At 48.2% G+C, this 23,212-nt stretch overlaps 1 protein-coding gene across 1 annotated transcript in view; it reads left to right on the top strand.

Moving 5' to 3' along the window:
• Nucleotides 1-627: 627 nt before the first annotated feature.
• The window catches only part of LOC142656904 (contactin-4-like), an 87,201-nt gene continuing 64,616 nt past the window's right edge, over nt 628-23,212 (top strand). Inside the window, exon 1 of the mRNA XM_075831889.1 lies at nt 628-1,007. The gene's annotated coding sequence lies outside the window, so the exon portion shown is untranslated. The remainder of the gene's footprint in view (nt 1,008-23,212) is intronic.

The raw sequence follows: 23,212 nt of genomic DNA, 5'->3' as shown, positions 1-23,212 counted from the left end.
CAGGGACTGTATACCCATCACTCATGTGCCCATTTCAGCCTCAAAAACCTACATGTGGGTTAGTCACAGTTCAGTGCTACGCCATGGCCTACCCCTATGGCATGTTCACCATTATATTGTATATCGGCCAATGATTTTTTTTTATTCTGGGCAATGTAAATACTTGGAAATCATCCTGGTTGGGGCAATGTGCCAGACATGATCATCCTAATATTCTGATAAGTTTGTGTCTTTGCCCCCCATTACCCCCTGTTCTTAATTGATGCCATACTCCGCACACTTCTATGCTCATGCTGTCAGCAGCGACAGTCGTATATTGACGCCTTGATGACTCCCCTTCTTTTGGGATTAGATTAGAACTTGCCTTACAGGGAGCCCTGATCTTCACTGTCTGCGCAGCTGACAGCCCCATCCTCATTATACAGCAGACACCCCATTATCTGAGCACGTTCAGGTGAATATTTCCTATTTAGAATTTTTTTTCTTCATTGCATACGCTATAATGACCATTAATATTGAAATATTTAGTAACCCCTCCCCCACGCCTGATCTCCCCATGATCTGCAGCTTCTCTGTAATGACAGTCGCTGCCTGTCTGTGGATGTACCTGTCACCTGCAGCTCAGGATCATGTTTTATTCTGTGTGCTGGGCTCCTGTGTGTTCAGCCTCAATCCTCTTCATTGTAATTCTTATTTGTGTCTCCTCCTCTGTGCCCCCTCCTTACACCCCCCTCTCTCCTTCCCCTCCTCTGTTCAGCCTTTCTCTCCCTTTACCCTCCCTCCCTTCCTCTCTCCATCTCTCTCCTCTGTCACAGCTGTAGATCTCTGCTCTTCTTCTCCTGGGTTTCTGTGCTAATTATGTGAGTCCTGGGGGGTTGCCTGGTGGAGGGAGAGAAGCTCACAGAACAGCAGAGCATCTCAGGGACCAGATCAGCAGCTCCTGTGACCAGGGCGGATGGGATGTGACCAGCTGGATTCTGGATACAGTGGATGGAGCCTCACACAGTGTATGTACATGGTGGGATCTGTCCAGGGGCGACGGCTCAGTGGCTGCTGTGTGCTGGGATTATCCGCTCAGGAGTTCTTTGTATAGAGGATGGATACTTTGTTCCTATTGTTAGTGCTATAGGGAGCCAGTAGGATACATTGTACCCAGGTGTCACTTATACATTGTATCCAGGCAGGACTTATGCATTGTATCAAGGTAGGACTTACTGTATACATTCTATCCAGCACTTATCCAGGTGTCATGTCTACATTGTATCAGGGGTGTGTTATGTATTTGTTATTCATATAAGATGTATACACTTTATCCAGGTGTCATGTCTACATTGTATCAGGGGTGTGTTATGTATTTGTTATTCATATAAGATGTACACATTGTATCCAGCTGTTATTTGCACAATACATCCAGCAATTCCATAAATACCAAAGTAGGACTTTGAAATGATCTCCAGCACTCATGTATTCTAGCTAGGTGTATGTTTTATGTATAGCCATATAGAATGTATACATTGTATGAAGTAATCATGTACTGTGTCCAGGTGTATAACATGCATTTCATCCATGTAAAATGTGTACATTGTATCCAGGTGTGATTGATAGCAATTATACAATGTATTAAGGTAGGATCTTATATCCAGCCGCTTATACATTATCAATGTGTCACTTATACATTATATCTGACACTAATAGCTTGTATCCAGGTGTCCCTAATACATGGTATCCATTTAATGCTCATATATTGTGCCTAGAACCTATACATTTTATCCCTTTCGGACTTATATATGGTGTGGATCAGCTATGCATTGTCTCAATGTGTCATTTATACTCTGCTATAGATATATATGGTTTCCATTGAGGGCTTGTGTCCAGCCCTGCTACATTGTGTCAAGGTTTGTGGAGTTGGAGGTTGTGTGCTGTGTATTTACTGAGACTCTGGACTATGAGTGCAAATAAGATTATAATTACAAATGGGCAAAACCGGGACCCTGTAGTAAATGTATTGTCTCTGTCAATAGCGGTGACACAAGCTCTATAGGAAAATGTGTGCAGAATGACAAGATGCTGTGCAGGTGAACGCGGCTCCTACCAGTTACCTGTGCAGGTCGCTCTTCCTGTATGCAGCCCATGTTCTGAATGGGTTATATAAAGGACTTGGCAGTATATTAGATATATATCATGTGTGTTGATAGATGGCAGGTTGGAATCATAGAAATTGATTATATAATTGCTATATGGGGGATCCTGGTATGATCTGCACCCACCCTTTCCTCCAGTACCTCTATCTATATATATATATATATATATATATATATGCTTGGAATACTTTGTATATTGTCTGCCGCATATAACCACCGCTGAGATTGGTCTGTAGATTATTACTCGAAGCTCCTAGGGCTGTTATATAATGTTATATCATTAATAGGCAAGTGGGTGTTTAACCCTGACAAGATGTTATTGTGTTTGTGTGCTGGAGTTGTATTTTGCAGGTTGCATGTGGATGTTGGTGGGATAAGTGTGTGACAGTGGGGTGAGTATATGTGTCTCTATGTGATCAGTACATGTGTGTGTGGGGGGGGTGTTATACGCCTGTGTCATAGGGGATGAGTGTGTCACTCTATATGATCAATGTGTGCAGCCAGTTGTGTTATCAGCCGGTGTCATGTTTTTTGCCTATTGTCAAATTGTGATCAGAGCTATTGACTGAGTGCAGGGTGAATATTATTTGTGGGTGTTTTATAGACGGAATACAGGATGAATATTATTTTTGGGTGTTTTATAGACTGAATACAGGGTGAATATTATTTGTGGGTGTTTTCTTGTATTTCATTGGGGCTCAGGTCTCTCTACAGGTCATGGGCTTCCACTATGAATATATACTACGCTGATTTACCATGATCATAGGTTATATAATATATAGCAGAGGTGAATATCGCAGTGTTGGGGGTGTGCAGCCTCAGTAAGGTGTGTATTATTGGGGTGTGGTTAATGATAGGTTTGGGTTAATTGTCTGGGTTACTATCCATTGAAGGTGCTTTGATGTTTACTGTATACATATTATAATGGGTGATATATACATTTATATATATATATATATATATATTATGAGCTGGTAATATACACGTGATGTGTTCTACAGCAGAAATCTGCAGTCTGTTTGCTTGAGACTCCTAGGAGGGTTTAACAAGATTTATTTTGGGGTCTCCCACATGCAGAATAACCTGCATGTATATAATGTCATTGTGCCATTTGAGGTCTAATGTAAATGAAGAGATAAATATCTAAGTCCCAGCCGCGATGAGAAAGTCATATATAATAGTATAGCCCACAGAGCTGACACTCGGTTCTTTCCTTCCATAAATGCCCATGTTCTGGTATCTAGCTTGTTGTGATATATAATACGTGTCCTATGTCGGTAAATGTCACATACAGAGATACATTGTAGCAAGGATCCTAACTTGGGCCCATGGGCAGGATGAGGAAATGATAAAAAGTGATTTGTTGGGTATTGCCTAGAACTATCTGGAGACGACTGGGATACAATTTGATCTAACAGACATTGATTGATACAGCTGAGGCTGCGCTGCTTGTTATCTGAAGAGTTTTGCATCGACTTATTGCAACTGATTGTCATTTAGTCGCTCCTGCTGTGACCAACTGTCCCTGTCTGAGCGTGATAAAGCTGCGTCTTGTGCCCCTCGCAGATCCAGTATCCACCAGTAATTCCCCAGTGTTATATGGCGGCTGCCCTAACAGGTTATAGCAACTTCTATCCAAAATGTTAGATTTCACTGCCTGTGCTACAATGGGCATATTAGACTAACTGGAATAACTGCACCCCCCAGAATAACTGGAATCACTTCACCCCCAGAATAACTGGAATCACTGCACCCCCGGTACAACTGGAATCACTGCACCCCCGGTACAACTGGAATCACTGCACCCCCGGTACAACTGGAATCACTGCACCCCCGGTACAACTGGAATCACTGCACCCCCAGTATAACTGGAATCACTGCGCCCCCGGTACAACTGGAATCACTGCACCCCCGGTACAACTGGAATCACTGCACCCCCGGTACAACTGGAATCACTGCGCCCCCGGTACAACTGGAATCACTGCGCCCCCGGTACAACTGGAATCACTGCGCCCCCGGTACAACTGGAATCACTGCGCCCCCGGTACAACTGGAATCACTGCGCCCCCGGTACAACTGGAATCACTGCGCCCCCGGTACAACTGGAATCACTGCGCCCCCGGTACAACTGGAATCACTGCGCCCCCGGTACAACTGGAATCACTGCGCCCCCGGTACAACTGGAATCACTGCGCCCCCCGTACAACTGGAATCACTGCGCCCCCAGAACAACTGGAATCACTGCGCCACCAGTACAACTGGAATCACTGCGCCCCCAGTACAACTGGAATCACTGCGCCCCCAGAACAACTGGAATCACTGCACACCCAGAATAACTGGAATCACTGCACCCCCGGTATAGCTGGAATCACTGCACCCCCGGTATAACTGGAATCACTGCACCCCCGGTACAACTGGAATCACTGCACACCCAGTACAACTGGAATCACTGCACCCCCAGTACAACTGGAATCACTGCACCCCCAGTACAACTGGAATCACTGCACCCCCAGTATAACTGGAATCACTGCACCCCCAGTATAACTGGAATCACTGCACCCCCAGAATAACTGGAATCACTGCACCCCCAGAATAACTGGAATCACTGCACCCCATTAATTAATCTCTATTTTTGATTATATCATCTGGGCCTGAATAAAGGCGCTAATATTTCACTACCACCTGACCCTACAGGAGCTCGCAATCTAATTTCCTTATCCCACACACAATGCATCACACCCATCATCCCTGTCCCCAGGAGCTCGCAATCTAATCTCCCTCTCATCACCTATGAGTTTGTATCTGGAGTGTTCATGGAAACCCACGGGCAGAACGTACAATCTCCATCCAGAGTTGGGGGCGCAGCCTCAGTAGGTTGGATATATGAACCCGGGACCCCAGTGCTACAATCTTATTCTCTTACACCCACAGAAACTAATGTGTCACCTTCATGCATCACGTTAAACGTAGCCCACTCATTCCTTCCACGCCCCCTGTGCCCCCCGCGCCGGCGATTCTCATCCTGACATATTATAATAAATTGACGCTGGATTATACAATAGAGGATTATAACGCTGCAGGGGGTAATGACAGCGGAGGGGCTGGTGCTGGTGCTGTCAATGTGGAGGCTCCGTCTGCCCCATTTCCATTCATCAAGAAGCGAGGATCGAATTTACAATGTGTCAATCCCGGACAATCCCTCCACACGACCCTCCACAATTTGGTGAACGAGTGGGTGAGGGAGCGACATGTTGTAGATAAGAGGGGAGAGCGAGGGCTGCGGGGCCGGATCAGGGGCGAGGATTACACCGGCCGGGAGCAGGCGTTTATATTGGATCACTTCTGTACGTCTGGGCTGGGGATTTGCAGGTGAAATGGAAGGAGCTCCTTCTCTGCATGTCGGCTCCCCCCGGGTAATGTTATTATACGAGCCCGGCCGCCATGTAGAAAGTGCAGGATACAATCCTCAGAGCTCCATTACAAGCCAACAGGGGACGGATCCAATACGGAGGTAACAAGGTAATGAAACCAGTCACAAAGCCCTAACAAGAGAGAGAGAGAGTTCAGATCCTCCGCTCCATTACAAGCCAATAACGCAATAAACCGCGGGCGGTAACACGATCCTAACAGCATAATGACACCGAACCGTCCCCGAGGACAAGCCCCAATAAATAATCTGGATCCCTACCGGAACGTATCAAGCGAGACAGCTGGAAGGCTTCAAAACGGACACAGACCCCCCCTCCTCCCCCTAATATCGCCAATGCCAGCGACCAATCACCGCTTTCCGATTATCCTTTCCAACTGAAAGTGTCAAACGCACATGCGGATCATGTTCTCTCCCGGCCGACCGTTTAACAAGTCCCATTTTCCCAGGGGCTAAGGGCCTGTTAGCAGCTTTTACAGCGCTGCGTCCCCGGAGATGGCGAGCGGAGGTTTCAGGGATTTGCGATGTCATTCTGCAAAAGAAATAGAAGTGAAATAGACAGATTTCCGCCCAGTGGCTTGTTGGGGGATCTGCTCCCGTGTTGCCTCGTGGCCCTGTCCGTTTGATCAAGCGTTTGTGTCCTTTTCACTTGAATAAGGATCGCTGATTGCAACGTCGCCGCGAAGTGGCCGAACACCGGCGCAGAGCTCGCCCGGGGGCACCGAAGCAGCTGCAAGTGAGAGGCGTCTCTTCCGCGGACTGCGCTGACTTGTCGCACATTGCAGCTGCTGGAACTTAGAGCGTCAACTCTCCCAGTTTTACCACAAGTTGCCCTATTTTTAGCCCCAATCACCCGGTAATATTTCGTTTTCACCAGGTTGCCGGGGAGGGTGTGCAGCATCTGATATTATAAGGGGTCTGAATATATTTAGGGGGTCTGATATTAATTTAGGGGTCTGGTCTGGGTTTTGATATTATGAATATATTTAACCACACCCTTTTATATAAGCCGTGCCCCTCAAAAGCCACTCCCAGGGGCATAACCAAGGAGTCCTGGGCCCCCACATATCAGACACACACACATATATATATATTATTTTATTTAGTTTTAAAAAGCCTTTACTCTCCGCTCCTCCGTCTTCTCTTGTCCACAGAGGGTCCGGCACGGATCCCCTGAGGCTGCACATCAGGCCCGGTCTGTGAGGCGGCCCGGGTAGCATCATATGCGGCACGGCACAGACCGGGCCTGATGTTGCAGCTTGTGGGGAACCGAAACAGGTCTCCGGCAGGCCCCCTTCCTTTTCCACTCGTAGTTGCATCCCCTGCGTCCACAATAGTTACGCCACTGGTCACTCCCGTTGTTGCCATGCCCCACTGCCCGAGTATCACCCCGTGAAGGGCTCTCCCAGGTTGTGGCAAGGAGAAAAGCAAGATCTGCAAACAGCCGGGGATTCTGCTGACACATACTTAGGCCTCATGCACACGGCCATGCCCGTAATCACGGCCCACAATTGATTGTGGGCATGGCCGTGGGCTGCATTTTTGTGCCGTGCTCCCATACAAAGTATGGGAGTATGGCCCGTAAAAAACAAAAAGTAGGACATGCTCCATAATTCCCGGCACGGTTCTACGGCATGGACACCCTTCCGCAGCGATACGGAAATGTGTCCGCGGCCAATAGAACCGGGCGGGTACGTCATTACAGAGATTTTTCAGTCATGTGCATGGGGCCCCTTGTACACTGGCCGATAAGCGGCCAGTGCAGCAAGCGCCGATCAACGAGACATGGTTGATCGGCGCTCACTTGCTCTTGTCACACGTAGCTATGGATGGGGAGGAGCAGTCGTTACTCCGATCGCTCGTCCCCATACGTTGTTATCATGTCGACAGCGCGTCTCCGGTTTACAAACCAAGATGCGCTGCCGACAACCAGAATATTTCACTTTTTTAAAACGATACGACCGGCAGATGATCGAGCGTTTGCTAATCATCTGCTGATCGTTCCCCCGTTTACACAGGGCAATTATCGCCAACGAGCGTTACATGAACTGCCCGATAATCGCCCCGTGTTAAACCCCCTTTAAAGGGCAACTCCCTGTAATCTGTGGGGCATCTAAGGGTATGTTCACACGGCGGGGGTCCGTAACGGCTGAAATTACGGGGATGTTTCAGCCTGAAAACATCCCCGTAATTTCAGCCGTACCGGCATGTGCAGGCGCTTGAACGCCGCGTCAATTACGGCCGTAATTAGCGCTGCTATTCATTGGAGTCAATGAATAGCGGCTCCAATTACGGCCAAAGAAGTGACAGGTCACTTCTTTGACGCGGGCGTCTAGTTACGCGCCGTCATTTGACAGCGGCGCGTAAATATACGCCTCGTGTGAACAGACAAACGTCTGCCCATTGCTTTCAATGGGCAGATGTTTGTCAGCGCTATTGAGGCGCTATTTTCAGACGTAATTCGGGGCCAAAACGCCCGAATTACGTCCGTAAATAGGCCGTGTGAACATACCCTAATTCAACAGCTTGACAAGGCAATTGGGAGTGCAACAAACCGAGGGCAGCCCCTGACAATGCGATCTGGCCTGTAGATGGGGAGTGCCCGCAGCCCCACCATTCCTAGCCATAAACTAAGCACTTTCCACCACTGCTGCATCATTAAACAGGACTGGCTTTAGGGTCATGCAGGGACGTAGCAGTAGGGGGTGCAGAGGTAACAGTCGTGGATGCCCAAATACCCCTCTGCCACATAGGAGACACATGGTAGCTGGGGGGCCCTGGTACAGAATTTGCACTGGGGTCCAGGAGTTTCATGTTTCGCCTCTGGGGGGTCATGCCAACCTGATATCCTATAAAGGGTGGAAAGTGGGAGGGCAAAAAAGCTTCTTTAGGGGAAGGGACAGTGGTGGCATGAGCTCTGTCTTAATGTTTACTATGGGGCCCCCACTGTCTTGTATGTGCACCCCTAACATAACATGGGGTACATTCATCAGTAGTGTCATAAGATAAACACTTTACAACAAGACAAGAGAATCTTCTAATTTGGGAAAATTGCGCAAAACTTACCAAAATGTTGAGCTTCATTGCATTAGATCTACGCGCCACATTGTCTCAATTTTTGCATAAAACACAACGCAGATATTTTGCACAACAATGAAGAATTTGTTTATTTCCTGACAGTAAAATCTTTACCTTCCTCTTTCAGTCATAATATTGATTCCTGTTTGTCCTGATATCCTCTGTGCTGCGGGGATTCATGGGGCTCACGAGGCTGATCTAGTTGGTCAGTTTTGGGAGTAGTGGAGGACGGTTGGAGTCACCACATTGTACAGAAGTGGTCATGGAGATCTGCAGTGGGCATTGATCAGCAGATAGGAGTGCAGTGTTTCAATCTCTGCTGCCCCCTAGTGATTTGAAAAATTAACTTAAATTGGTGGGGGGTCTTTATTGTTAGGAATAGTATTGCAGGTAGAGCACAGGAGAGGGGCATAGTATTTGTGGTTACAAAGGGTTCAGTTGCAACTGGTCATCTATGACGGTGAGGTCCACGGGGCCAGTGATGCGGAGCTATAGGGTCCATAGGGTCTACAGAGGTTAGTCACACCAAGTTCCTGGTGCTCATTGGGGTCCAAATAATTCTCCCGCACATAAGATTTTGCATCAGGGTCTTCAAGCAGCCCGCTATTTGGCAGGAGAGCAGCAGAGCTATAACCAGTGACTGAAGAGGCTCAATGACCTATCATGCTACATGTCCAAAGAAATAATCATGATGTCATCATATACAGTAGTTTGTGAGGTCACTGGTGGCAAGATGGTGGGCCCCATTATAGCTCTTGCAGAGGGGCCCAGCAGCCATTAACTCTGCCTTCTAGCCATCAATATTATAAAGGAAGTTAGACAAATGCCTTATAATAGACTTACACCAGCTGATGATGTCATCACATGATGATGTCATCATTCATAGTCATTAAATACAATGGGGCAGATTTACAAATCAAATTGAGGCCAAAAACTGGCGCGCATATCCTTTCCCCCACATTTATTAAGTGTTTTTTTTTTTTTACACTTTTTGCTCCTAACTAGACACTTTTGTAAAATGCATCAGATTTATTCATGGTGTGCAAAACATTTTTTGCGCAAAATACTGATGTCAACTAAGCCAGCCAAGATTTGGAATAAAGAAGAGACCTATAGCTTCCAGCAATATGTGCCAGATCTATCACACCGCGTGCACCACTCTGATAAATTTGGCGCATCTTCTGACGGTCGTATCTAAGCTGATGGTGACATAATTTTGGACCGTATTACTAAATCTGACCCACGTTTCCATCGTTCTACTTATGCTGATGGATCGGTTGGATTTGGATTTGTAAGTGACTTCATCCGCCACGGTCTAGCGCTAAACCCTTCAGAATAAATAGTTAACGATAACGGTTAGAGCAGAACGTCAGCCCGTGCCGTTCGTCATTTCACAACTTTTCTCAAGAGCCCTGAATCAGCGACAAACTGAGAAAAAAATCAGGCGGAACGGTTTAACTCATCGGTAGTCTCAATGTGACGGGAAATGTGTTTTGCTGGCCCTATCTGTCGTCTGTAGCTTTGGGGTCCGCCACGGGCTTAATGCACAGTGTAAATATAGATTTTGCTTCTGCTGCCTCCATATGCCGCGGATATCTCTGGGGGTTACTGTGGATATAGGTTTCACTTCTATCCCTGGGTTCTGGAGGCCTAATGTGTGTCCGGTAGTCCGGAGCATCTTATCGGTCATAGGTATTCAATCCCAAGTTCGCACATTAACCTCTATGTCTGTAACTTTGGGGTCCGCGCTGCCGAGGAATATTCCAGCCAATCTGTTTTATCAGAAATTGCAATTAAATCACAGCTCGAACCAATTTTTTTTTTTTCCAAGGAAAAACATGAAACGTCTGCAGAAGCAAAAACACGGCTCCTTAATCTTTAGGGTATGTTCACACGGCCTATTTACGGACGTAAATCGGGCGTTTTTGCCCCGAATTACGCCCGAAAATAGCGCCTCAATAGCGCTGACAAACATCTGCCCATTGAAAGCAATGGGCAGACGTTTGTCTGTTCACACGAGGCGTATATTTACGCGCCGCTGTCAAATGACGGCGCGCAAATAGACGCCCGCGTCAAAGAAGTGACCTGTCACTTCTTTGGCCGTAATTGGAGCCGCTATTCATTGACTCCAATGAATAGCAGCGCTAATTACGCCCGTAATTGACGCGGCGTTCAAGCGCCTGCACATGCCGGTACGGCTGAAATTACGGGGATGTTTTCAGGCTGAAACATCCCCGTAATTTCAGCCGTTACGGACCCCCGCCGTGTGAACATACCCTTAGAGGGAGAGAGAGGGAGGAGGGAGAGTGGTAATGGATAGAGACGCGATGAAAGGATAAAGGAATAAGGGTATGTTCACACGGCGGGGGTCCGTAACGGCTGAAATTACGGGGATGTTTCAGCCTGAAAACATCCCCGTAATTTCAGCCGTACCGGCATGTGCAGGCGCTTGAACGCCGCGTCAATTACGGGCGTAATTAGCGCTGCTATTCATTGGAGTCAATGAATAGCGGCTCCAATTACGGCCAAAGAAGTGACAGGTCACTTCTTTGACGCGGGCGTCTAGTTACGCGCCGTCATTTGACAGCGGCGCGTAAATATACGCCTCGTGTGAACAGACAAACGTCTGCCCATTGCTTTCAATGGGCAGATGTTTGTCAGCGCTATTGAGGCGCTATTTTCAGACGTAATTCGGGGCAAAAACGCCCGAATTACGTCCGTAAATAGGCCGTGTGAACATACCCTAAGAGACAAGGAGATGAGACTGCCGTACAGGCTGGAGAAGAAAAGGCCCGTGTTAGACCCGCGATACAAGCGCCGGCGCAATGAACCGTCCTCATGCAGCCTCCGAGGCGCGCCGGTATCCAGGTGTTGGGATCCTAATAGGATAATGTGGGATTTGTGATGGTTTAGTGGGATGAGGCTGCCATGATGTTCTCCAGATGTTCCCACAATAATTGGCTCTTGCGGAGATCACATCGGAGAGATGATGTGTAACGTGATGGGTCGGCCATTGTCCTGATGAAGACGTGCTGAGATGAAACGGTTGCAATGATTTTGCAATCATGCTCCGACAGGCGTTCTGTGCTGCTGTGGAGACGTCTTCTGGCGGTCACCTCTGGATTATCATGAAAGGAAAAGTCCAGACAACTCATAATGTTCTATTGATGATGGAGACCAAGAATTAGGCGTGAAAATTGTAGAATGGAAATGTATAGAGACTTTGTTGCTTTTTGTTGTTGTTGTTGTTGGGTTAGATGATACATTGTTTCTATTGTCCGGTTTTTTTTTTCATGGTGGGTGGAGCTTAGTCGTTACATGACTGTGTGCAACCGAGAACTTGTGCCTGGATAGGGATAGAGAAAAAACTTGGCATAGAATCAGGGGCGTAACTAGGAAAGACTGGGCCCCATAGCAAATTTTTTATGCCCCTTCCTCCCGTGGGTGCCACACACAGCCCCCTTTGTAAATAGTGCCCCCTGTAGATTCTGCCACACCTCGCCCCCTTGCAGATAGTGCCCCCTGTAAATAGTGCCATACAGCCCCCCTGTAGATAGTCACAGCCACTTGTAGATAGTCCCCCCCATCTCCCCCTTGTAGATAGTGCCATAAAGCCCCCCTGTAGACAGCGCCATACAGCCCTCCTCCTGTAGACAGCGCCATACAGCCCTCCTCCTGTAGACAGCGCCATACAGCCCTCCTCCTGTAGACAGCGCCATACAGCCCACCTCCTGTAGATAGCGCCATACAGCCCTCCTCCTGTAGACAGCGCCATACAGCCCTCCTCCTGTAGACAGCGCCATACAGCCCACCTCCTGTAGATATCGCCATACAGCCCTCCTCCTGTAGATATCGCCATACAGCCCTCCTCCTGTAGATAGCGCCATACAGCCCTCCTCCTGTAGACAGCGCCATACAGCCCACCTCCTGTAGACAGCGCCATACAGCCCACCTCCTGTAGACAGCACCATACAGCCCCCTCCTGTAGATAGCGCCATACAGCCCTCCTCCTGTAGATAGCGCCATACAGCCCTCCTCCTGTAGATAGCGCCATACAGCCCCCTCCTGTAGACAGCACCATACAGCCCCCTCCTGTAGACAGCACCATACAGCCCCCTCCTGTAGATAGCGCCATACAGCCCTCCTCCTGTAGATAGCGCCATACAGCCCACCTCCTGTAGACAGCACCATACAGCCCCCTCCTGTAGACAGCACCATACAGCCCCCTCCTGTAGATAGCGCCATACAACCGCCCTCCTGTAGATAGCGCCATACAACCGCCCTCCTGTAGATAGCGCCATACAGCCCCAACCCCCCCCCCCCCCCCAAATTAAAAACAGCCTGTAGCCTATTTAAAGGGGTTGTCCCCCAAACACATGTATCCCCTATCCACAGGAAATAAATGAATGGAGTGCCGGACACGCATGCGCACAAGCGCGACTTGCGCTCCTTTGATTTCTATGGAGCTGTGGGAAAACACCTCTAATGGCAGAGCGGGGTGATACCGTAGTGTTCAATAGAATCTGTGACGCCTCCTAAGGATGCAGATACTATTGAATGTGGCGTCGCTACCGCTGTATGAGCCATAGCGGTTGCTAGTGGCACCACCAGGCATGGGGGGGCCGTGACGGCAGGTGGCACAGGCCCCCTCATGCCGCAGGCCCCTATGGCTGCTATAGCGGTAGTTACGCCAGTGCATAGTATCTCATGAAATAACAGTTAGGGCAAGTCAGCGGTGTGCGATCCCATGCTGAAGGGGGCACCTCGGATGCTCTGCCCCCCGTGAATCTTGATATTATTATACGTATGGCGGTATTATTTAGACATTGTTTAGCGCAGTTATCAGATCGCTTTATATATGGAGCTGTTATGTGGTCAATGTCTGTTACGTGGGCATTGTGTGGCACTGTTATTCACCACTTTACAGTAGATTATTTTTTCAGCATATTCTGGCTAGTAAAGTTATTTAGGGAAATGTTATTTGACCAACATATGGCACTATTATTTGGCTACCATCATGTACGGCACTTACAATCAGGCACTGTATGGTTACATGTGCGCTGTATGACAGTATATTATATGGGTGAGGCTGGGGCACCAACAGGGGATACCGCACAGAACGCTGTCCATTATAAACATAGCCCTGGTTGTTACCGTGTAGAAACTTTACTGTTACACAGGGAAACACGGCTTCTACATTGTGCAGGGAAATAATCGATGGCCGGCTTGTTCTTGTAGCCTTCGTGTGGTCTTCGCACCCATGATTGCAGTTTTTCTGGTCATTCCTGGGTCTGTAGATTGTGTTGGTTTCATGGTGCGGAGAATCATTTCTTATGGTGACATTTCTTGTATGTTTGGGTCGTACTCTAGTTATGTTGATTCTCTCCTGTACTTGCGGCCTTGGTTCTGGTATTCTATCCATATACAAATGAAGACATTACTGATTAGAAAGATGATATTTATGGGATGCTGGAGGCAAATACTTTACTTCATTATCATTTTCATCACATGTTGGGGTGAAGTGGAAGAAGAACTGAGAAATTGGTTATTATGATCTCCATGGGATGTTGGAGTCCGGTCGGGTTAATGATATGTTAGGACATTGAAAGTTGTGATGTCCATTAGATACTGGAGTTATATTGGATACATTGAAATATTGATAAATATGATGCTCTAATAATGGTGAAGACACACTGAGATAATGACCGTTTTGATGTCTCCTTAAATGCAGAGGGGCAGTAAGATTTTCCTACATCACATGTCTGTACAGGGCTTGGTGTAAAGATCACACTTCCCAGAATGCAAATCACCAAAGAAAGCTGTGGGCAGACACTGAACAGGCAGCGATTGCTTAGAGATTTCAGCCCTGAATCTGCAGAATTGTGAGTGCAGCTCCGGAGTATAATTCAGGCTGTAACTCGGTCAGTACAGGAGAACTAATGTAATGTATGTACACAGTGACTCCACCAGCAGAATAGTGAGTGCAGCTCTGGAGTATAATACAGGATATAACTCAGGATCAGTACAGGATAAGTAATGTAATGTATGTACACAGTGACTCCACCAGCAGAATAGTGAGTGCAGCTCTGGAGTATAATACAGGATGTAACTCAGGATCAGTACAGGATAAGTAATGTATGTACACAGTGACTCCACCAGCAGAATAGTGACTGCAGCTCTGGAGTATAATACAGGATGTAACTCAGGATCAGTACAGGATAAGTAATATAATGTATGTACACAGTGACTCCACCAGAATAGTGAGTGCAGCTCTGGAGTATAATACAGGATGTAACTCAGGATCAGTACAAGATAAGTAATGTATGTACACAGTGACTCCACCAGCAGAATAGTGAGTGCAACTCTGGGGTATAATACAGGATGTAACTCAGGATCAGTACAGGATAAGTAATGTAATGTATTTACACAGTGACTCCACCAGCAGAATAGTGAGTGCAGCTCTGGAGTATAATACAGGATGTAACTCAGGATCAGTACAGGATAAGTAATGTAATGTATTTACACAGTGACTCCACCAGCAGAATAGTGAGTGCAGCTCTGGAGTATAATACAGGATATAACTCAGGATCAGTGCAGGATAAGTAATGTAATGTATGTACACAGTGACTCCACCAGCAGAATAGTGAGTGCAGCTCTGGAGTATAATACATGTAATTCAGGATCAGTACAGGATAAGTAATGTAATGTATGTACACAGTGACTCCACCAGCAGAATAGTGAGTGCAGCTCTGGAGTATAATACAGGATATAACTCAGGATCAGTACAGGATAAGTAATGTAATGTATGTACACAGTGACTCCACCAGCAGAATAGTGAGTGCAGCTCTCGAGTATAACACAGGATGTAACTCAGGATCAGTACAGGATCAGTAATGTAATGTATGTACACAGTGACTCCACCAGCAGAATAGTGAGTGCAGCTCTGGAGTATAATACATGTAATTCAGGATCAGTACAGGGTAAGTAATGTAATGTATGTACACAGTGACTCCACCAGCAGAATAGTGAGTACAGCCCTGGAGTATAATACAGGATGTAACTCAGGATCAGTACAGGATATGTAATGTATGTACACAGTGACTCCACCAGCAGAATAGTGAGTGCAGCTCTGGAGTATAATACAGGATGTAACTCAGGATCAGTACAGGATAAGTAATGTAATGTATGTACACGGTGACCTCACCAGCAGAATAGTGAGTGCAGCTCTGGAGTATAATACAGGATGTAACTCAGGATCAGTACAGGATAAGTAATGTAATGTATGTAGACAGTGACTCCACCAGCAGAATAGTGAGTGCAGCTCTGGAGTATAATACAGGATGTAACTCAGGATCAGTACAGGATAAGTAATGTAATGTATGTACACAGTGACTCCACCAGCAGAATAGTGAGTGCAGCTCTGGAGTATAATACAGGATGTAACTCAGGATCAGTACAGGATAAGTAATGTAATGTATGTACACAGTGACTCCACCAGCAGAATAGTGAGTGCAGCTCTGGAGTATAATACAGGATGTAACTCAGGATCAGTACAGGATAAGTAATGTAATGTATGTACACAGTGACTCCACCAGCAGAATAGTGAGTGCAGCTCTGGAGTATAATACAGGATGTAACTCAGGATCAGTACAGGATAAGTAATGTAATGTATGTACACGGTGACTCCACAAGCAGAATAGTGAGTGCAGCTCTCGAGTATAATACAGGATGTAACTCAGGATCAGTACAGGATCAGTAATGTAATGTATGTACACAGTGATTCCACCAGCAGAATAGTGAGTGCAGCTCTGGAGTATAATACATGTAATTCAGGATCAGTACTGGATAAGTAATGTCATGTTTGTACAAATGTAGAATAATTCTATGTGACCTGTGACATGGTGATTATAGGGGGACATAGACCTGACATGTGATGATAGTTGTTCCTCCGGTATTATGCTTCTTGTGATCGGTGAATTATCCTCCAGTGCCTTTGCAGTGTTTATGTATCATCCTGTCATGATGCAATGTCGGGCTGGTATTGTGCCGCTGTCCCTCTCTTCTCTTCTCTGCACTCAGCGCTGGAAATATTGATGTAATCTTCAGTCTTTCTATATTGTCCAGATGAGGATGTGGAATTCCTGAGACATTATAGAGGCTGCGATATTACACTGGATATGTTAACCATTTATAGTCTGGAAGGTTCTCAGACAATCACCATGGGGGTAGTATTCCTGTTCGCCAGACCCACCTCAGAACTTAGCGGCAAACCAATAATCTCTGCATGGCTATGAAGCGTTATGCCGGCCGCCAGACTCCCGACGGGCAAGTCCACCCTCGTAGCTCCTCCTCACACCACCGAACTCTCAAAACCGCCACGAAGGAGGCCTTGTACGCCCACACAGGGTTCCGACCCCCACCCAGCAAAAAGAGCGCTTGTTCTACACCATCCTGTATACCGGAAAGAAAAATGTCAACGCCAATTTCATTAAGGTGCACGCCGTCATTCCTCATCAATTTGCTGTTGCCGCCCTCTAGCCGGCGATGACGTATAACCATCCCAGAGCGAGATCGTACAAATCTGGAGATACGGTTGTTAACGGTACGTCTAGCCCTCTCCTCCGCGTCTGCATCCGGTGCACCGTGCCATGCCACACGCGGGACAATCTCTGACTACACTATGATCATTTCTAGAAAAAATGAAGCAAATCTCTCCATGTCAGAGCGCATCAAGGTCATTAGCTCCGCCATTCGTAGGAAACCGAGATCATTGCCCCCCGCCGTGTGGATAACCAGAATGACCCCTCTTCTGAGACCACCTCAAACCCCTGATTCCCCTCCAGGACACGTTGACATCGTGGAAACCCAAAGCCCGGCCTCCATTCAGCTCTCTGTGCCTCCCGAAATATGTAAGAATGCCCAAGTAGCCATACCGTGGGCTTCTGGTGATCTAAATAAAAGAAGCACAGCGGTAATAAAATCCTGATAAACAATTATAATGACAGGTCGGGGCGTATATATCTCGCTAAGCAGGCGGAGCGCCAATGTCCTATCCAATGAACCCCTGCATCTGTGTGCTCCGCTCTAGCCGCCTCAGTGGCTGCACCGATTCTAAAGTAAGGAGTGCCGAACTGTTTGGGGGACGCACCGCACAGTACTAGGCACCATGAAAAAATGACTCTAAACTGATAGATGGTAAGGGGACTCCCGTCCAGATGCACTGAAAATTGCGGGAGGTGAGGGCGAATGTCGAAGTAGGTCATGAGTGAACGCACGGGGCAAACTGGGCCTAGGACTGCTCGTAAAGGTATCCAAACACCATGTCCAAAATTGTCCGTTTTTGAGCGACGGACCCGGATACGGGCTGTCTCTGTGTTTACCATAACATCTGTGTGACCACCTATCTTATTCTTAGAGGGGGTAGCAGTTCACGGATTCGGAAGGCTCCAGAGAAAGAGAGGCTAAAACTAAGTGAAAATAACGTAATCTCGTAAGGGGACACGCAGTCACTAACTGGCACAGCAATTTATAAGGGACAGGACGCCTACATTCCGTTTTTACACGTGTTTTCTTCCAACCTTTTAATGCTGGAGTTTTTAGGAAACCTTTAGTAACATCTTTCCATCCTAATAATTTGAAGTAGAATGAAATCCCCGATAAACGCCTTTGGGCAGCTAAACCTGACGCACCTGACGTATGTAGCGCAAGCAAACACTCAATTGTAACCTCCCTACGGAAATCCTCCGAGGCAGAGACGTCCCTACCCTTCACCATTCGCAACCATTCCAATCAGACCATTTCTTGTCCATGTAACAGGGGCTACAAATGAGATCCCCGGCGACATAAGCGGAGGTCCCCCAACTCCCGTCAGTGCTCCAGGTATAGCCGGCTGTTGATCACCGCCTTGGGAAGCAAAGATGGGAACACCTGCCACCGAAAACTTTAACATAGTGACCACCTTACAAGTGGCTTTATATAGGGTAGAGAGGTGGGAAAACACACAACTGTTAAGGCCAGCCGTGCAGCATACGTCCATTACCATCTACAGGCAACTTATCCAGGACGGTGCTCAGAAGAGTGAAAATAATGGACCAAAATGTGTGCGGCGGCGGCTTCCTTCTTATTAGGGGACTTGTTTGGCCAAAGACCCCTCGTGGTTACGCTCACCAGGGTCTTTTGCGTCACCCGGAGCATTTTGTTTAGAATGAGGTTTGGCGGTTGGACGAGCACATTGAGTCGCTGTATGTGAACCTCCGTATGCTGAACATTCGCGCTGGTATTATTTACACGAGTCTGCAAATTTACAATGTCCCTCGCTAAATAACCAGCAGGCGACGGCGGCTATTGACCCTTGTGCCAGTACTTCTGGGATAGGTCAGATCTTAGGGCTAGGTCTGTCATCACAATGCCAAAATATAGACAGCAAAAGTATTAATGCAGCTCTGGAAGTGACTGGAGGACATGATGTCATTTAAGATCAGTATGGGATACGTAGAGCAAACTAATTGTGAAGTTGCTCAACATTTTAGCTGGATTTACTATATCTTGTAAAATGGGAGCAGCTGCGCTTCAGTGGATGTGTTCAGCGGTGAGCATCTTTATATATAGAATTATTCTCCGTAAAAGAGAGCGGTTAGTTTTTCTTATATTAGATGACGGTACAGTACCAGGTGTGAATACGAAACTTCTCAGAATGCAAATCATCAGAGCAAGTTCATTGCAGACACTGATCAAGCAGGACATTTTGGGAGATTTCAGCTCTAAAACCTGTAGACTAGTTAATGCAGCTCTGGACTATATTACATGCTGTAACTCCGGATCAGTACAGGATAAATAATGTAATGTATGCACACAGTGACTCCACCAGCAGAATAGTGAGTGCAGCTCTGGAGTATAATACAGGATGTAACTCAGGATCAGTACAGGATAAGTAATGTAATGTATGTACACAGTGACTCCACCAGCAGAATAGTGAGTGCAGCTCTGGAGTATAATACAGGATGTAATTCAGGATCAGTACAGGATAAATAATGTAATGTATGCACACAGTGACTCCACCAGCAGAATAGTGAGTGCAGCTCTGGAGTATAATACAGGATGTAATTCAGGATCAGTACAGGATAAGTAATGTAATGTATGTACACAGTGACTCCACCAGCAGAATAGTCAGTGCAGCTCTGGAGTGGGTGGAGTAGGACGTGTGGAGAGAGCTGCTGAGACTACCGTGCAGGCCTTGGATCCAGGGACTTTCCTTATCCTATCTGCCCAGGCCTCATACCATCTGCCTGGGCTTGGAAAGTACCCTGAGGGGGGTTCCATCCTAGGATGGAGCCTCAGACCTCTACCTCCCGGAGCATGCCAGCGGGGGGTAGAGGGTCATCCCAGCTGGCTGGGAATATGAAAACAGTCGCGGGGGTGAGGAGATCATCTCGGGGCAAGGCTGTCCTGGCTCACCCTGAGGCTGGAACCCTGGATAAGGGTATGGAGACGCGGTCCGGCAGGGTGATAGAGGTTTTGTCGTCTGGAGAAGGACCCGCGCTGTCCGGACATTTGGATGGCAGTCATGTGGAGGAATGGGGACAGCTGAGGACCGGAGAGACGGTGGAGAACTTCAGCTCCCGTCTGGCTATGCGGTTGGAGGAGTATCGGGACCTCAGGAAGTCGCTGCAACGGCTCCGTGCGGACTTGGCGGTCGCCAGAGGAAGAGCTGCAAAAGCCTCAGGAGGTAAGAGGTCCCGATACCTTTTAAATGTGAAATCCTTGTTGGAGGAAATAAAAGAAGTGGAAGAGAGACGTGATGAGATTTTGGCAGGCGGAGGGGTGTTTGGAGAAAAATTAAAAAATGAAGAGAGGTTTGCCGAGATGGCAGAACCTATAAAAATAGAAAGTGTGGAGGAAGACAGCAGAGCCCCAGACACAGCAAAGGAAATTGTGGGGGAGAAAATGGAGCATGAGAATGCAAAGTCCAGAGAAGGCTCAGATTCTGAGGCACCCAGGAGCAGTGAGGAGGAGGAGGGTGGACTCACAGCTGGGAGAAATCAGGAGAGTTTTGATACTGACAGTGAGCGGCCTCCAGGATTACTTACACAGATCCGTAACGTGGAGTCGCCGGTATCCTTCCAGGGATTTTGTTTCGGTGCGGAGTTACCCGCAGAGGAGGAAAAGCAAAAGAAAAAAAAATTTAAGAAGAAAAAAAAGACAAAGGAAAAAAAATCTGCTGAAGGTTCATTTAAAATGGTGTATACAGCAAGATCCTTCCTGTGCTCTGAGCCAGATGCAAGTCAGGATCAGGGCGCAGGTCCCGCAAGACCCCCAGCTCAAGCCTCTGCAGTGGGGCTGGAGCGGGAATGCGGGGAGAGTGTTACGGGTCCGGCATTAGAACACGTGGTGGTCAAAATGGCGCCGGACGCCAACCCCTGCAAAGGGGGCGGTACTGGTGGCCTGGTGACGCCAGGGGGTGTGTCCCCGTGTCCGGTTAATGGCGAGCCCGGGAAACTGGTCTCTGATGCGAGTCAGCGGTCTGGAGAACGGGTAAACCAGAAACCGGATGTGGTGTCTGAAAGCCGGAAGTCTGTCGGTGTCAAGCCGTCAGACGTTCCGGACAAGGGCGGTCACAGAGGGGGCTCCGGCTCTGTTGGCCACTCCTCTGTGGGAGGGGGGAGTGGTCCGGCGCCGGAGGCGGCTCCAGTGACATCAGTGGCTCCTTCGTCCGCATCACTGAAAAGTGGTGTAGGCGAGAATGGGGCTGCTGGCGTCGGGGGCGGCGGTGGCCCCTTTCCCAAAAATGTTCCGCACATAGAAAAGATGGAGGTTAATGAGGCGGAGGGCACAGCGGGGACACCGCTTATAACATCTGGTGGCGTCCCTGCAAAGGTGCCTGATGATGCGGAGACTGAAGCAGTGTCTACCCACACAAAATGTACAGGAAAAATACATAACATAGAACCAGGCCTGGCCAGAAGGATGACTGCAGGGGGACCTGGTGGGTTAAATAAAAAAGTTGCGGCTGTGGATGTGGGAACTGCTGGGGGTATGCAGGTGTCTGTAAATAAAGTTGCTGGAGTGTCTGCTGGTAATGGGGTGTTGAGTGCTGTGTCTGTAGGTGGTGAGGTGGTGGGTGGTGGGGATGGGGTATCAACCAGGGGCAATGGGCCTGGCGCTCCTCTTGCTGTGACATCCGGCAGGTCTTATGCTGGTGTGGCAGCGGGGGGACAGCGGGCCCACCCATCTTCATCCTCAAGGTCCGGGGACGGTAACTTGCAACAACGTCTCTTGGACGCTTTAAGAGAGGGAAAGCAAACCCTAACCATAGGGGGAGTGCAGAAGGACCTGTCTTTCTGGATAGACAGATATGGTCTAAATGCCTTCCGAGAGCAACGAGGAGATCAGTGGTCGCTCCCAACAGCCGGGCAGGCTGTAGCCAGGAGGAATGTGGTCCGTCTCCGGTGGCGTGGCAATGATGCGTGCCCTCCCAGAAAGAGGGTGGTGGAGCTGCTGCTGGGGATGGGCTTCAAGGCGAGTGACATCTTTGCCTTGATACATCCTCATGGCTCGGTCGAGTTTGACATCAGCTTTGTTCACCTAGGGGGCCTTGAGGTCTTCTGGGGGAACTACGAGCTGATGAAGGACGAGCCTGGCTGGCGAGACTTTGCTGCACAAGCAATTTCTCGCCAAAGTGGTCCCAAGAGAGTGACCGTTCTTACCCGTAATGAGTCACTCTCTTGTATTGATATCATGACCTGGTTGGGAAGGTACGGAGAGGTAGTAGAGATGCCACGGAAGAACATGGATGAGTTTGGCATCTGGTCAGGGGCCTGGACGTTCATGGTTAAATTAAAGCGTCTGGGACAGACGGTGTCCCACATACCATCGTCTGCTTTCCTGGGAAGAGATCGGATCCTTGTCTTCTACCAGGGGCAGCCGAAGTTGTGTCACCGGTGTGGCGACCCCTCACATTTGAGTGCAGGCTGCAAGGTGCAGAAGTGTGCTCATTGTGGGGGGATTGGTCATCTAGCCGCATCGTGTGACCGTATTCGCTGCAACCTGTGTGGTGACTTAGGTCACCCGTTCAGTCGGTGTCCTCGCTCTGTTGTCAATGCTTGTTCCAAACCTGCGGAGGATGAAAGGAGGGAGGCCTCCGTGGGTGAGGGTGCGGGCAGGGACGATGGGGCACAGGGGCAAGGGAAGAATGCAAAGAAGGGTCCCCCTTCTCGCCAGAGAAGGGCGGAGAAGCGAAGGAAGGAGAGGATTTGGAGGGCGCTCCAGGAAACTGGGACAACCTCTGATTCGGATCTGGATGCCCCCCCTGAATCTGATGCCCCTGGGGAGGCCGAATTGAATGGGGAGATGAGGAGGATCCAAAGGGAGCAGAGGGCTGAGGACTCTCAGTCCTCCCACTATGAAAGTGTGGGAGAGGAAGAGAGGACTCAGCCTACAGCAAAAGGGACACCGGGCAAAACCCAAGGGCCAAATACATCTGGCCCCGCCCTGGCCCAGGAAGGTAAATCCTGTACCCCCCTGGTGCGCTCTACTGATCGATACCATGCTCTCGTGGACATTCCAGCCT

This window comes from Rhinoderma darwinii, chromosome 7 (assembly GCF_050947455.1).
Source record: "Rhinoderma darwinii isolate aRhiDar2 chromosome 7, aRhiDar2.hap1, whole genome shotgun sequence".
In the NCBI taxonomy this organism is placed as follows: domain Eukaryota; kingdom Metazoa; phylum Chordata; class Amphibia; order Anura; family Rhinodermatidae; genus Rhinoderma; species Rhinoderma darwinii.
Note: the sequence above shows the minus strand (reverse complement) of the source record. Positions and strands in the feature narration are given on the sequence as shown.